Here is a 13,024-nt window from a genome sequence, read left to right on the forward strand (position 1 = left end):
CAATGAGGTTTTCAGTTAGTTTTACTTGCCAATTTACATGCACACAATTCTGCAGCATTTGGATTTACAGCTCTGAACCCAAGCACGTATATCTTTAACAGTATTTTAAAACATTTTAGATGCAAATCTGCACAAGCAGAATGAATGAAAGGAAAACATAATCAGCAATTAGGCACTGTAACTGTGATTGTCAATGATTGACTACACTGTCTTGACAAGTCACTCCACCTTATTGCACCACTTTCCATAATCAGGTTTGAGGTTTTTTTTTTTTAAAGGTAACAGCTGTCACATTGTGCATATTACAACTTCTACAGATTTTTAAAAAATGAAAAGTACTAGTTACTAATTATTGCTAGTTAACTGTTCTCTACAGTGATACAGATACCATTCGAAAACAGTTTTTGTATAAACAGCATGCCTCCCATCGTTCACCGTGCTTGGTGTGGTGACCAAGTTAAATTTGTTACAGGCTTATTACGACTGAAAACTCGAACAGCGCTGCAGCGCTCTTCCAACCTGCGTTTGTGATTCCCTATACCACAGAGTCCAACACCTAGCATAGACCCAGTGGGATGTAATCTGGCCTCTTCTTTCGTACCAACGTGCAGTGTAACTTATGACAGACCCAGAAGCCCGGGGAGCCGAGACAAAAGGACCTCTAACTCCCACGGGTCACTTCCCAGTCACGAAGCCGTTGGGTGGCCATGCCGGGCCGCCTCCAAGCCAGCGCAGCCCTCAGGGCGGCGGGAGCTGCAGCCCCCTTGCCAAGGGGTGGTGGCGGTGCAGAGGAGCGGCGGACACGCTGCCTGGGAACCGGGCAGCCCTACCACCAGCCCCCGGGCCGCCAGAAGCGGTAGCGCCCCTCGCAGTGGCCGCCACAACGCCGGCCTCCAGACCCTGCCCGGCGGCGCCTCGCTCTCCTTTTATAGGAACCGCGCAACTGGGGCGGAGAGAGGCCCGGCCGGGCCCCCCTCCCCCCCGCCGGCACGGCCGGTGACTCACTCCCTGACGCCAGGCCGGGCCCCGCCTCGGGCCCCGCCTCAAGCCCCCGCGGCCCCGAGCCCACCGCGCCCGCAGGAGGCGAGTCCGAGCCCGAGCCCGAACGCCGCCCGCCCTCGGCGGGGGGAAGGGGTGCTCATGGCTGCAGCGGGCACCGCGCCGGTAACGGGCCTGGCTTCCGCGGCTGAGCCGGTTCCAGGCCCAGCCCAGAGCCCCCGGCCCAGCATCCGCCCGCGTGAACGCCTCCGGGCGAACGTGCCTGGGCGGTAAGGGGCTGCTCGGCGTTGGCTCCACGCCACGGCGGGGAAGGCCGGGGTGGGCGGGCAGGGGGAAGGCTCCTCCCCTCACGGCGGCGACGCAGGCAGCGAGAGCCCCTTCCCGCTGGAGGACAGCCGCCCACTCCCCACTCACCGCCGGCTGCCGGCTCCACATCCGCAGGGCGGGGCGGACGGCGGGCTGCGGCCGCAGGCAACGGGCGCCGGCAGGGAGTGGCGCCGGGGCGGCCCAACGTGCCACCGCCCACCGGCCGCCGCTGGCCACGCCCCTCCGTGCCGTAGCCCCGCCCGCCGCACCTAGCGTTCCTCCTCCCATTGGCCGGAGGCGGTGATGCCCCACCCCGTTCGCGGGCCCACGGGGCAAGCGCGGGAGGGCTGAGGGGAGGCTTCGCCTGTTGGCCGGGGCCGGGGGCCTCGGAGGCAGCGGTAGTGGGCTGTCGGTGCCTTGTGCCATAACGCTTTCAGAGTACTTTTATTGCAGTGCTTTATCGACACTTGTATGGTCCGTGAGCTTTCACTTCATCCTCGGAGGTTTTTTGCACCTTTCCCTTCCTGTGCTGTCTCCTGTCAGGCCCAATCTCCTTCTGGAGCTCAAGCTAAAACCCCTGCGCTTCAGCTGGGTTGGTTTTACATCTGAACATCATTTTCTACAGGAAAAAAAAGGACGTTTTTGCACTTTGATACCAAGATTTTTGTAGTGAACATAATTCCACACGTGCATTCGTAGCTGAGAAGAGCAAAGCGTGCATGCAGCGCAGCGATGGCAGGCGAAGCGGCTGGCTAGCAAAGCGCACTGCCCTGCCGGGCTTCTGGAAGTTTTTTTAAACCAGGTTCTCCGTATATTTTGTTTTGTTTTGGACAATATTAAGACCTTCGGTATTTCTCACCAATTAGGTGAACCTACAGATGTGAACAGCGCATACAGATCTAGGACGATGACAGGAACCGTCCCTCACAGTTTGAAAAGCACCGGCTGGGAGCTGCACGGTGTTTCTCCCTGTGGTTTATGCCAATCAAGCGCACTGCACATTGCCTAACAGCAAACAGCTCTGAGCTATTAAGAGCAGATTCATAACGGCTTACCAGCTGAGACTGATGCAAACCAGTTGGTCACAAGGTGACTTCATTTTGGGTTATCCACTGGAATTTGGGACTGACTGCGGGAAAAAGCTCCCAGTTTTAGAGGTTTTTAGAGCCGAGGTACAGACCCAATACAGAACGCAACAAGTGTCAGAGGGTAAGCTTTATCCTTCCTCTAGCATCTGGCTAATATTCAACATGCACTTTTCAGCATATTTGGAAATACATACAGATTTTAAATTTGTAAATTTTGCAGTGAAAAGTTTGGTTTGTATTCTGTAGCCAGTATAAGATAACAGTTTCTGGTGATGAGTTTTTCTGTTATTTATAGCAAATGAAGAAGTGAGGGACTAGGACACCCCAGAAAATGGAGATACGTGAATATCTGAAATTCAGGTACTACAGACTGCAGTGGGGAGCAGCAAACAGACATGGTCTGTATCAGCTAGTTTGGGCAGAATGTATTTGTCAGACTTCTTAAACTGTGTCTCAGTCTTGTCCAGCTCGCAGTGGCCTAGCCATATAGTTATTCACCACTGAGTATCTCTGACTGCAAAAACTCTTGCTTCCTGAAGAGATAACATGGCAATAACACAGATACGGGTTTAACAAAAGGGGGGTTTTAGACATACTTTATTCTTGTGTTTTACATGTTGGAAGTCTCCGGTTTTGATGCACGTCATGAGTATGCACAATGTCTTCACGGGCTTTCGTCTCTGCATTTTAGGAGCCCTCTGGCCTTCTTGGCCTGACATCTTCATTCTGCCAGTGGTTTACAAAAAATCCTTTTCAAACAATCTCTGACACCTTCTTCACTTCTGAGCTTTCAGTGGGGACTTGCCCAGTTATCCAATTACTTTGCATAGAGTCACTCAAGATCAGTATCTCTTCTGGTATCAAATTTATTGTTCTACTGGATAGGGTGATTTCCTGTCAATATTCCTTGATGAGACTGTCACATTTCCTCAATGTCGTCTATCCACTAGGTGTCACATTCTTGCTATGCAATGAATTCTTAACTGTTACACTCTCTTTCTAAAAGGTTCGCATTTTGCTAACCATGTGCATAAAGGTTAGCACGTAATCCCATGTTCACAAAAGGAAAATAGGATTCATAAGTAGATGGTGGATGTGTCTACAGAGTAATCTGTGTACAGATATACTGGTGGAAGCAGTCTGACCATGATGGCAAAAAGTAAATTACCTTGTGTCAAGCACAGTGTTGAAGTGACGAGACTTCTTCATTCGGAGGATTAGCAAATTTAAAGATGGATCAGGTATGCCCACCCTAAATTGCAAACTGCACTATTGCTATAGCTAAATATAAAACCCAAACTTGTATCCATTTGTGACTGTAGTCCCATCTTGTGATTTTGTTAGCTGATTATAGCATTTTCATGGTCTGTCTCTGTCAGTCACAGTGCAGACTGTAGCCAGAGTATAATGGATAAGCTGTAGTAAGGCAGGGGGGAAAAAATGAAAAAAAAAAAAGAAAAAAAAAAAAGAGAGACAGAAAAAGAATCCATCAAAATTTCAAGAGGAGAGGATTTTTTTTATTCAGTAGTTAACCCTCTTCTCCCTGGACTAATAACTACCACAGTACTTAATTAACAAGCCATTAACCTACTGTGAAGTGAAATTCTCTTTTATTTCTGGTTGAAAACTATGCTCACAAAAATGAGCATATACTATAGGCATAGTTCAATGGCTAGGTGAGCCCATCCCGCATCTCACTGGTGAGATCTCACTCCCAGTCCAACGTTGCCATTTCCTTCTCCCTCTGCCCTCACTGCCAGCTCTAAGGCTCTGTCCCATATTTGCACCAACTCTGGCACTCACCAGATCCTTCTCCAAGCCCATTCAGTTTGCCAGCTCCACAGAAAACTACCCCTTTTTGGCTGGTTTTGCTTTGTTCTATTTTAGTGATGTGAATAAGCTCAGAGAAAGGCTAGGTAAGATCAAGAGCTGGCACAAGGTAAGCACCTTTCCATACAGCAACCTTATTAATTCAAATGCACATAGACATATGCATGGTATGACAACCATACTTTACATAGTCACATAAATGAGATTAATATTGGCTCTTATCTGAAGTCACACATAATAGTAATCATTCTCTTAAGATTTACCTTTACCTAGGTTTTGAGGCATACTGGAACATTGTGTTATCGTAAAAGGAAGGAGCAATTAACAGTAAAATATGCTTTTAATTCACAAGTAATGACATATTGGTTTGAGTGTAAAATGGATGACAGGTCACCTAAAGTTTAAGGCTAACATGGTATTTACATTAAATTTTTTGTAATTAAATTTAAATTGATGTATTTGTCAGAGTAAGATATAGTGACATTTTACCAATCTTCAATGGTGTTTTTGGTCAGATTATACATGATTATACAGGATCTTTCCAACAGCGTAATAAACATTACTAAAATGTTTTAACCTTCCTGCAAATGGAGGGGAAATTATTTTTTGAGTCACATTTGGCACAATTTTTACATGCTGCCAGGAATTTTTACAGAAGTGTGTTCAGGCAGTCCAAGCACTGTTGGGTCAAAGTGTGGAAGCTTTGATTCATAAACACTGAGCAATGAAGCTGTAATTAATCTGTAAGGTACAAGGAAGACACATCTCTTCCGCTTCACACTGTGTCTGGCTGATTAGAAACATGTAGTTTTATCTCAGGTATCTATTTCCAGATTGGGTCATTAAAGAGCAGAAAACCCTGCCCTGTCAAACAAAATGGAAACAGCATAAAAAGAGGAGGATCAGCCTGCCTAAGCCTGGAATAGGTGAAAGAAACCACTCTCAAATTATTGCCCAGAAGGAGCAAAAAGGTAAAACATCTGCATAAGAAGTTAATCATCATTTATACGTGAATTGAAGGAAAGTGAATTAAAAGTCATCAAGGCAAATAGCATCCTGGCTTGTATCAGAAATAGTGTGGCCAGCAGGACTACGGAAGTGATTGTCCCCCTGTACTCAGCACTACTGAGGCCACACCTCAAGTACTGTGTTCAGTTCTGGGCCCTTCGCTACAAGGACACTGAAGTGCTGGAGTGTGTCCAGAGAAGGGCAACGAAGCTGGTGAAGGGTCTAGAGCACAAGCGGCTGAGGGAACTGGGGTGGTTTAGCCTGGAGAAAAGGAGGCTGAGGGGAGATCTTATCACTTTCTACAACTACCTGAAAGGAGGTTGTAGCCAGGTGGGTGTTGGTCTCTTCTCCCAAGTAACAAGCGATAGGACAAGAGGAAATGGCCTCCAGTTGTGCCAGGGGAGGTTTAGATTGGATAGTAGGAAAAATTTCTTCACTGACAGGGTTGTCAGGCACTGGAACAGGCTGCCCAGGGGAGTGGTTGAGTCACCATCCCTGGAGGCATTGAAAAGACCTGTAGATGTGGAGTTTAAGGACATGGTTTAGTTGTGGACTTGGCAGTGTTAGGTTAACGGTTGAACTCGATGATCTTAAGGGTCATTTCCCATCTAAATGATTCTATTATTCTATGATTTTAAGATTCAAAGTGCATTCCACGTGAGCAGAACATGCTTAGTTTATTTGTTAGTCCACGGCTAGAAACACTACTGCACAGTCAATTGGTTAATTGCTATGAGTTATTAGATGGCAGAATTTAACACATTCTAACAAAACATGCAGAGGCTGGATTCATCAGTAGCCATGAGGCTATGACTGGGGCTGTGCCTCACAGAGGCCCCCGACTGCACCATCTGATGTGATCTTTCAGTAGATTGTGTTTTTCAAAGAACTGTTTTAATAATACCTCTGCCCAGATTCAGGAACTGAGGAAGATTATGCTAACTCTTAGCTAGGCTGCTAAATTATGATCATAGCAGAAAGAGCTTAATCAAGGTTTGGGAGAGGCAAGTTCAGGAATTTAGCATTCAGTAAAAGTCCTTCCAGCCACTACCTTCAAAGTAACGCTCACTGAAGATAACGATGTGATAAATCCCCTTACAGTCCTATTCTGAGGGCTCTGAATTATGAATGGGAATGGCTGTAGGAAGGCAAAAGAAGTTGATGATTCCAGTTGTCTTTCACTCCTTGTGCCTGAATTCAGCTGCTGTTCAGCTGCTGGACAACCGCAGCATGCGGCTTTAAGGCAAGCAAAAATCAGAGAGCAGGAATACAATCAGCCATTCCAAACTACACCACATGTGCACATGGTGGTTTTTTAGTGTGCTTCATAAAATATTTCATGTGTTCTTACAGACAACTTCATGAAAGTACCTATATAAAATGCAGATACCACATCTTTACCTTACTATATGGTCCATTTTACTCTAACTTTTAAGTAACTTGAAGCATAACTTGGGAACTGGTCTTTTTGGAGCTTTTGATTATGAAAAGATGAGTTGTGTATGTTTTTCTAGCTGATTCTTCAAACTGTCATAATTTGATTTCTCTAGGGAAATACATTGGCTTATACAGTTAGGCAAGGGCTGTAGCACTGGCATACTGCTGGCAAAACAATCATAGATTTGACAGCTGTCCAACAGTTTTAAATCCAAAGACTCTGAGATCTGTTTTCCTTTCATACAGTATACGCTGTTGTGTTGTATGATACATTCGCAGGTCTGTCTATAATTTCTTTGTTTACTTACTCTCCCCTAGTATGAATTGTGCATCTGTTCATTTGACTGTTCTCACCACTGCTTGTAAAATGACAAAACTAGTTAAATTCCTATATCCTATTTTTGTTAATTGTTATTTCTAAAGGCCCAATCTTGTCATTAGTATTGATGTCAGTCTACATCTACAAACTCAGAAACATAGCTTCACCTTCATTTTCAGATGACCCCCAATTGATACTTACAGGAATCTGTCATCCAAGACTCCAAAACAGAAATAAAAATGGCAAGCCTTGAATAAATAACTTTTTTTTTTTTTTTTGGCCAAAATATAAATGTGATCACTGGACTTTGCAAAATTATGGAACTTGGCCCCTTAGAAACCAACACCACCAAGAACAAAATATTGAACATATGAAAATAGTACCATTTGAAATAATGAGTAAAACACTGCAAAGCAATCACTAAAGTAAGAATAGCTGTTAAAGAAAAACTGGATGAGTCAAAAGAGAAAGTCTTTTGCTTGCAATCTCTTCTACAGGTCTGGCAAGCAAAGAAGTGACAACAAGGAGGTGTGCGTATGCTATTGTTAAAAGGCCGCATGTGCTGATCTAGTTCAACATGTACTTTTGGTATTTAGTTAGTTCCTTCTTAAATGCAAAGTCTGGTACAGTTTTTCACCATCTGAGTCCACATGGGTCCCAGTGCTGTCATCAAATGTTCAGAGCGTGGGGTAATAAAGATATATGGTATATTCTGTCGGTTTAGGGGAACATGAGGCACTCTCAGTGAAACCGAAAAAATGTTCAACCTAGCCTGTCTGCTATAGTCATACATTCAGAAATACCAGAGACATAATGTTTGTAAATTTAAATAAATTTTCTTTAAATTCTAACTTATTAGAGACTAGTATATTATCTTTATTAGTATCAAGTGGTCCACTCAAAATTTAATACTATACATCTGTACAGAAAAACCTTGATTTTATCAAGGTCATTGAATTTGTCTTTTATTTCTGTAGTGTATAGTTCTATCATATGATTTGAAGCACGCTCAGATGTATCAAACCTAATTTTAAAAAGTATTTATTTTAGTGAAAATCATCTCCAATCATAATTTAGAAATGCAATGTGGTAGAAAACAGGAATCCTATTTCTGTTCTCCTCATTTAGTTCTTTCTGAAGCAGATGTCTAGTGTTTGTCAAGATAGAATGGCAGAAGAGTATAGTATTTGCCCCATTTTAAGCCACAGAAGGGACTACTCCTTTGTGCTAGTACTACAGTGAAATAAGCTAAGCAAAATATTAAATTAAAAAAGGATTCTCCATTCTTAATATCAAATGTCAAGTCAAGTGAAAGTCAAGAAAAGATTAACAATTAATATTGCCCATAAAAATCTTTTTCCTGGGGGATCTGAGACACGTACTGAAAATGGAGCACAGAATGCAAGTTCCGTTTGAGGGCTCTTTCTTTTTCAGGAAAACTAAAATTATATTTTGGTATTATGTTATATAACCAAGAGTCTGTGTTCACTTCAGATTTAACGAGAGTGCCAGGTGTCTGGGTACAGACAATCCCAGTTTGTCCAGCCCGGGTGAGAGTGGGTGTGTTTAAAGCTGTACATGAGTCACCGTGAGTCCCACCAGCATTGCATGCAAGGCCCTAGAACTCATGGGAACATAATGCCTTATATGTTACTGCAGTATTGGGGTGGATGGAGGCTATACATGAAGACAATGGATGAAAGCTTCTCTCTTCTGTGTAGGGTGCATTGGAGGTGCACACCCTGGCCTCATCGGGCTGTGTGCAAGAACACGCTCCCCCAGAGGTCACATAAGGTAGGCAGGCCCCTGGGCTGGGACACACAACGGCATGGACCAGCAACGCGGGCAGAGAGAGATACACATTTCTTGGCCATCAGAGACAGCCACAGCTTCTTGCCAGGCACATGGGACTTAAGACGTTGAGAGAAGCTGCAGTGCTATATTAACACTCCTCTACTACAGCAGGGAACTAGGCGATGAAGGCTAATGTTGAGGTGTGGGAGGATTAAATCCTCTATTGCTTTGTTAAATCCACATCTGCAACAGTATCTGTGATTCTTTCTCACTTAACTGTGAGAGAACTTCTCTGCTCTTCTGGACTCTCTGGAAATGCTGGGACATACTGGGTGACTGTCAGCACTCATTTATGTTGTCACTCTGAAGCTGGCAGCTTACTGACAAAAGTGAGGGTAAGAAGCAGGGCTGGTCCTGTGTCCCAGCTGAGCGAGCTCGTCTGAATTGAAATCCCACCTCCAGACTAAGTGAGACGGTTTCAGGTGTCCACAAGTAGTCACCATGACGGTGTAAGTGCACAAGTAACAGAGTCAAGATGCTCCCTCGAGCACTTACAAATGGCTGGTGGTAAAGGTTGAGAGGCTGCCCTCAGTGGTATATGACAACCGTGTTTAGAGAGATCGTTCTCCACATGCCAGATAGGTAGGACCTGCTGGAAACAAGGACCTCCGTGTGTCTGGAAATATGGATCTGTGCAACAACTGGTAGAACAGGCTATTCTGGGCCTGTTCCTGCTTAATATGATTGTGTACTGTGAAACCACTGACAATGTATGCAGCTGCAGAGCTTTATCAATTCAGAGAAGTTTGAAACTCACACTAACCTAGGTTGGAAACACTCCAGTCTAAAACATTCTGGGCATTTAACATTCTTAAAAGCAGGGAAATTGGTCAATGGCAGAATTAGGATAAGTACTGGCAGTATTAGATGATGTAATTACAGTACCTCACACTGAAGGTAACGATCCACTTGCCAACACTGACACAGTATGCTGTAAGACCCTAGATAACAGCATCATCTAGCCAGCAGAAAGACATGTTGTGAATATTCTTAGGTTTTGCATATCTCTGGCTTAGGCAACTCTTAATAAGAAGCAATACTGAGTTATCAGATACATTGCATTTTTTTCCTTAATCATTAGCAAAGTACTCAAACACACATCCCTTTCTGACATTTTTAAAAAGGACTTTCAGATTCAAAGGTGAAAGGTATTTTGCCTTCAACGGACAACATTTGTGCCTTATCTACTTACATGGTCTGTCAGGAGGTCTCAATATACTCCTGGGATTTTGTTGTATGACCAAAGTGATGTTGTGGGATAAATACTAAGAAAAACAACATTATAAGTTCACCAAAATTTTTAACATCAATTAAAAAAAATGTAGAGCTCTTATGGTATTATTTCTGTAATATTATTTTAACGATTTCTTGATTGATGGAGATTTTGCAGATTAATCTAGATATTAGTATCTTCCTGGATTTCGTTATCTAGATCTGTAATGTTTTGGGGTTTTTTTTATTTCTTTGCTATGGAGTAGTTACATTTACTTGTTGGTTTATTAACTATGTGTCATTATTCAACTCTCTGAGGGATGCAGTGGATAATAAAGCTAGTACACCGATTTCTTTTTAATTTCAAAAGTCATATACATTTATTTGCTATTTTAAATGTACATGTTTGGTACAGGACAATTTCAACAGCATCTGAACATATTTGAATAAGGAGGAAAATAGTAAAGAAATTGTAGTTTTTTAAAAGACCAGAAAAAAATACATTAGCATTTAACTGACCCTTATTAAAGTTTCTTCCATACTAGATACCAAAATCAAGTAAAAAATTAATCAAAGTAATGTACACAGTACTGTACTGTATACAGTATGGAATCTGCTCTTGCATAAGTCAGACATACATGATTTTTTAATGTGATTTATTTGTATTGACTGTACAAAGATCAGCCCATGTAACTAAAATATAAACTTTTATATTTTGGGGGCTTTACATCAGTGCTCTGACACATCTAGGTGAGGAATTGGTTCCCCAGATAGGTTCCTCCACGCTTCTGTTACCTGAAGGAGTGTCAGTGAGAGCCCCCCAGGTGACCTTTCAGCTGCCACTCACAGACATCACCTGCATCATCTAGTGCCACTTGATATACCCTTGGGTATCAAAGACATCTGCAGAGGGCTGGAAGATACACCACAAGCCTGATGCTAGAGCTGCAGCTTTCTGAAGCAACAGCTATAAGACAGGAGACATAGACCACATAGCAACTAAAATGGTACTAGACAACTATGTCTAAGCAGCTTATTGAGCTTTTTGCTTCTCTAGTTAGGTGGGCACTTTATTCTTTTTCTTGAGAGAGCAGTGTTCTGCGTCAGCCTCAAAAGCCAACAGTTCTTTACACAAGAAGTTACCTGTCAAGAACATGATTATATACATTAGTCTCATTTTGATTGTTAACAGGAATATGCATTGAAGCTGGTAATGGCTTCATAGAAGTAACACTTGGTAATACTGTTAATAAATGGAATGTCCAAGTACTTAACTCATTTCAGGCATTGCTTCCACAACACATCACCATCAATTACTGCTCTCTTCACAGAATTCTAACTCCTCAATTTCTATTATTTCTCCAGCAGTACAAACCATAATGACACTTCCAGTGCGACAGTATTAAACACATCAGCATGGTTACTTAGCCACATACCAGTAAGCATATGACATGTTTTGGCAAGAATAAACTTTAAAAGTTGCCCCTTTCTTCTCAGAATTGCTCTACATGTCCAAAACACCACACACAGCAAAATCAAGATGTGCCTGTACCATAGGGAGGTATATGTGTGCTATCTTTAGTCCAGTTAGCATAGTTACAGTAGCAGCGAAGATGCAGCAGCATAGGCCAGAAAGCACATTATATAAATCAGAATACAACCCCCACAAAAATCTAGCAACATGCTCTGAACCTTCCTGTTGGACGTTTTCTCAGCAATCAGTGACCAAAGGATGGAGATAGGGTTTGTACCTGGCCGCTACCTTCAATGGCAACCAACACACACCTTCCATTACCCTACCTACTCCCTTTTCTCTAGTACTGGCTCCTCAGTCTCCAACAGCATCACATTCCACTGTTTCTGTCACATGAAAAAGTACTTCCTTCTGATTTTGTTTCATCTGTTATATGATTCACAGGATGCTCCTAATTCTTGTATTGTGAGATTATGTGAATGTTTGCTTCTTGTTTACCTTTCCACACCATCCATTGCTCCAAAGATTCTTCTTGCTGCTTTCCATCGCCACTCTTCTAGGCCAAGAATTCTAATCTGTTTAACGTCTCCACATGTGGTAGCTATTCTCTGCCTCTGAAAGTCTCTGCCACCCTTCCTTCAACTTTTTCTTGTTCTCATCTACTATACCTTTTTCAAAATGGTATAAACAAAACTCCATACAGCAGTAAGAACACTTCAGCCCAAATTAAAATGCTTTAATTTATTCCTGTTGTATTCTTTTACTAGCCCAGGACTAAAACAAAAAGATGAATTCATCTAAGGTGCTCCAGGAATTAACTTGCAGCTACAGTACACATACAAAAAGGAAATTGGATATCTCCCTGCTTATCTATAAATATTAGTATTCCCATAAGTTATGTAGTGATTGGCCTTTACTCAGCATAATGGTGTCATTTTTGTAACTGATTGTAAAGAAAAGCAAGAATAGCAAGCTATTCAATATTACACAGGTTATACTACACATAAAACCACAGATCTGAAAGCAAAGACAAAAGTTCTCCTGAAACCAAGGTGCCAGACAAACCAAATAAATTTTAAAACATGAAAAAATATTCAATAACAATCCATTTGTATCGCCCAAAGCACAGAAAAAAGCAAGTTGAAACCAAGTGCCTCACTTAGAAGAGAAGCGTATCCAAGCAACAGCATTAAGACTCAAAAGAAATAGGTCATGTGAAGAGAAGCACTAAATTTAGTAATCAAATGTATATTCAGAGGCAAAGATAAAGAAGGGTTAGTGAAATAACTTCAACATCAAGAAAAATGAAAGAAACTAAAAGATTCCTGATCAGAACATTTTCTGAAGCTGGGAGACATTTGAGGCAAAAACTCTGCACTTGGTTGCAAGAGTGCAACTGAAAAGAAATTGAATGGCAATTAATGGAGTTACATTTGTAGGAAACATAAAATAACTCAAAGAAGATTTTGGTCCAGTGTTTTATTTTTTATCAGCTTT

At 42.5% G+C, this 13,024-nt stretch overlaps 1 protein-coding gene and 1 long non-coding RNA gene across 5 annotated transcripts in view; one reads left to right on the forward strand and one right to left on the reverse strand.

Annotated features, from left to right (window-relative positions):
• ANO10 (anoctamin 10) overlaps positions 1-1,521 on the reverse strand; it is a 126,461-nt gene extending 124,940 nt beyond the window's left edge. Inside the window, exon 1 of one of the 4 annotated variants that reach the window (XM_075745716.1) lies at positions 1,414-1,521. The gene's annotated coding sequence lies outside the window, so the exon portion shown is untranslated. Of the gene's footprint in view, positions 1-519; positions 904-1,257; positions 1,383-1,413 lie in introns of those variants that run through there. The other 3 variants (XM_075745715.1, XM_075745713.1, XM_075745714.1) reach the window with 3 other exon arrangements.
• LOC142600533 (uncharacterized) lies at positions 1,097-4,811 on the forward strand. Its single transcript, XR_012834069.1, has 2 exons — positions 1,097-1,268; positions 1,759-4,811. It is a non-coding gene; the product is annotated as an uncharacterized LOC142600533 (long non-coding RNA).
• The last annotated feature ends 8,213 nt before the right edge of the window (positions 4,812-13,024 follow it).

This window comes from Balearica regulorum, chromosome 2, assembly GCF_011004875.1.
Source record: "Balearica regulorum gibbericeps isolate bBalReg1 chromosome 2, bBalReg1.pri, whole genome shotgun sequence".
NCBI classification, from domain to species: Eukaryota; Metazoa; Chordata; class Aves; order Gruiformes; family Gruidae; genus Balearica; species Balearica regulorum.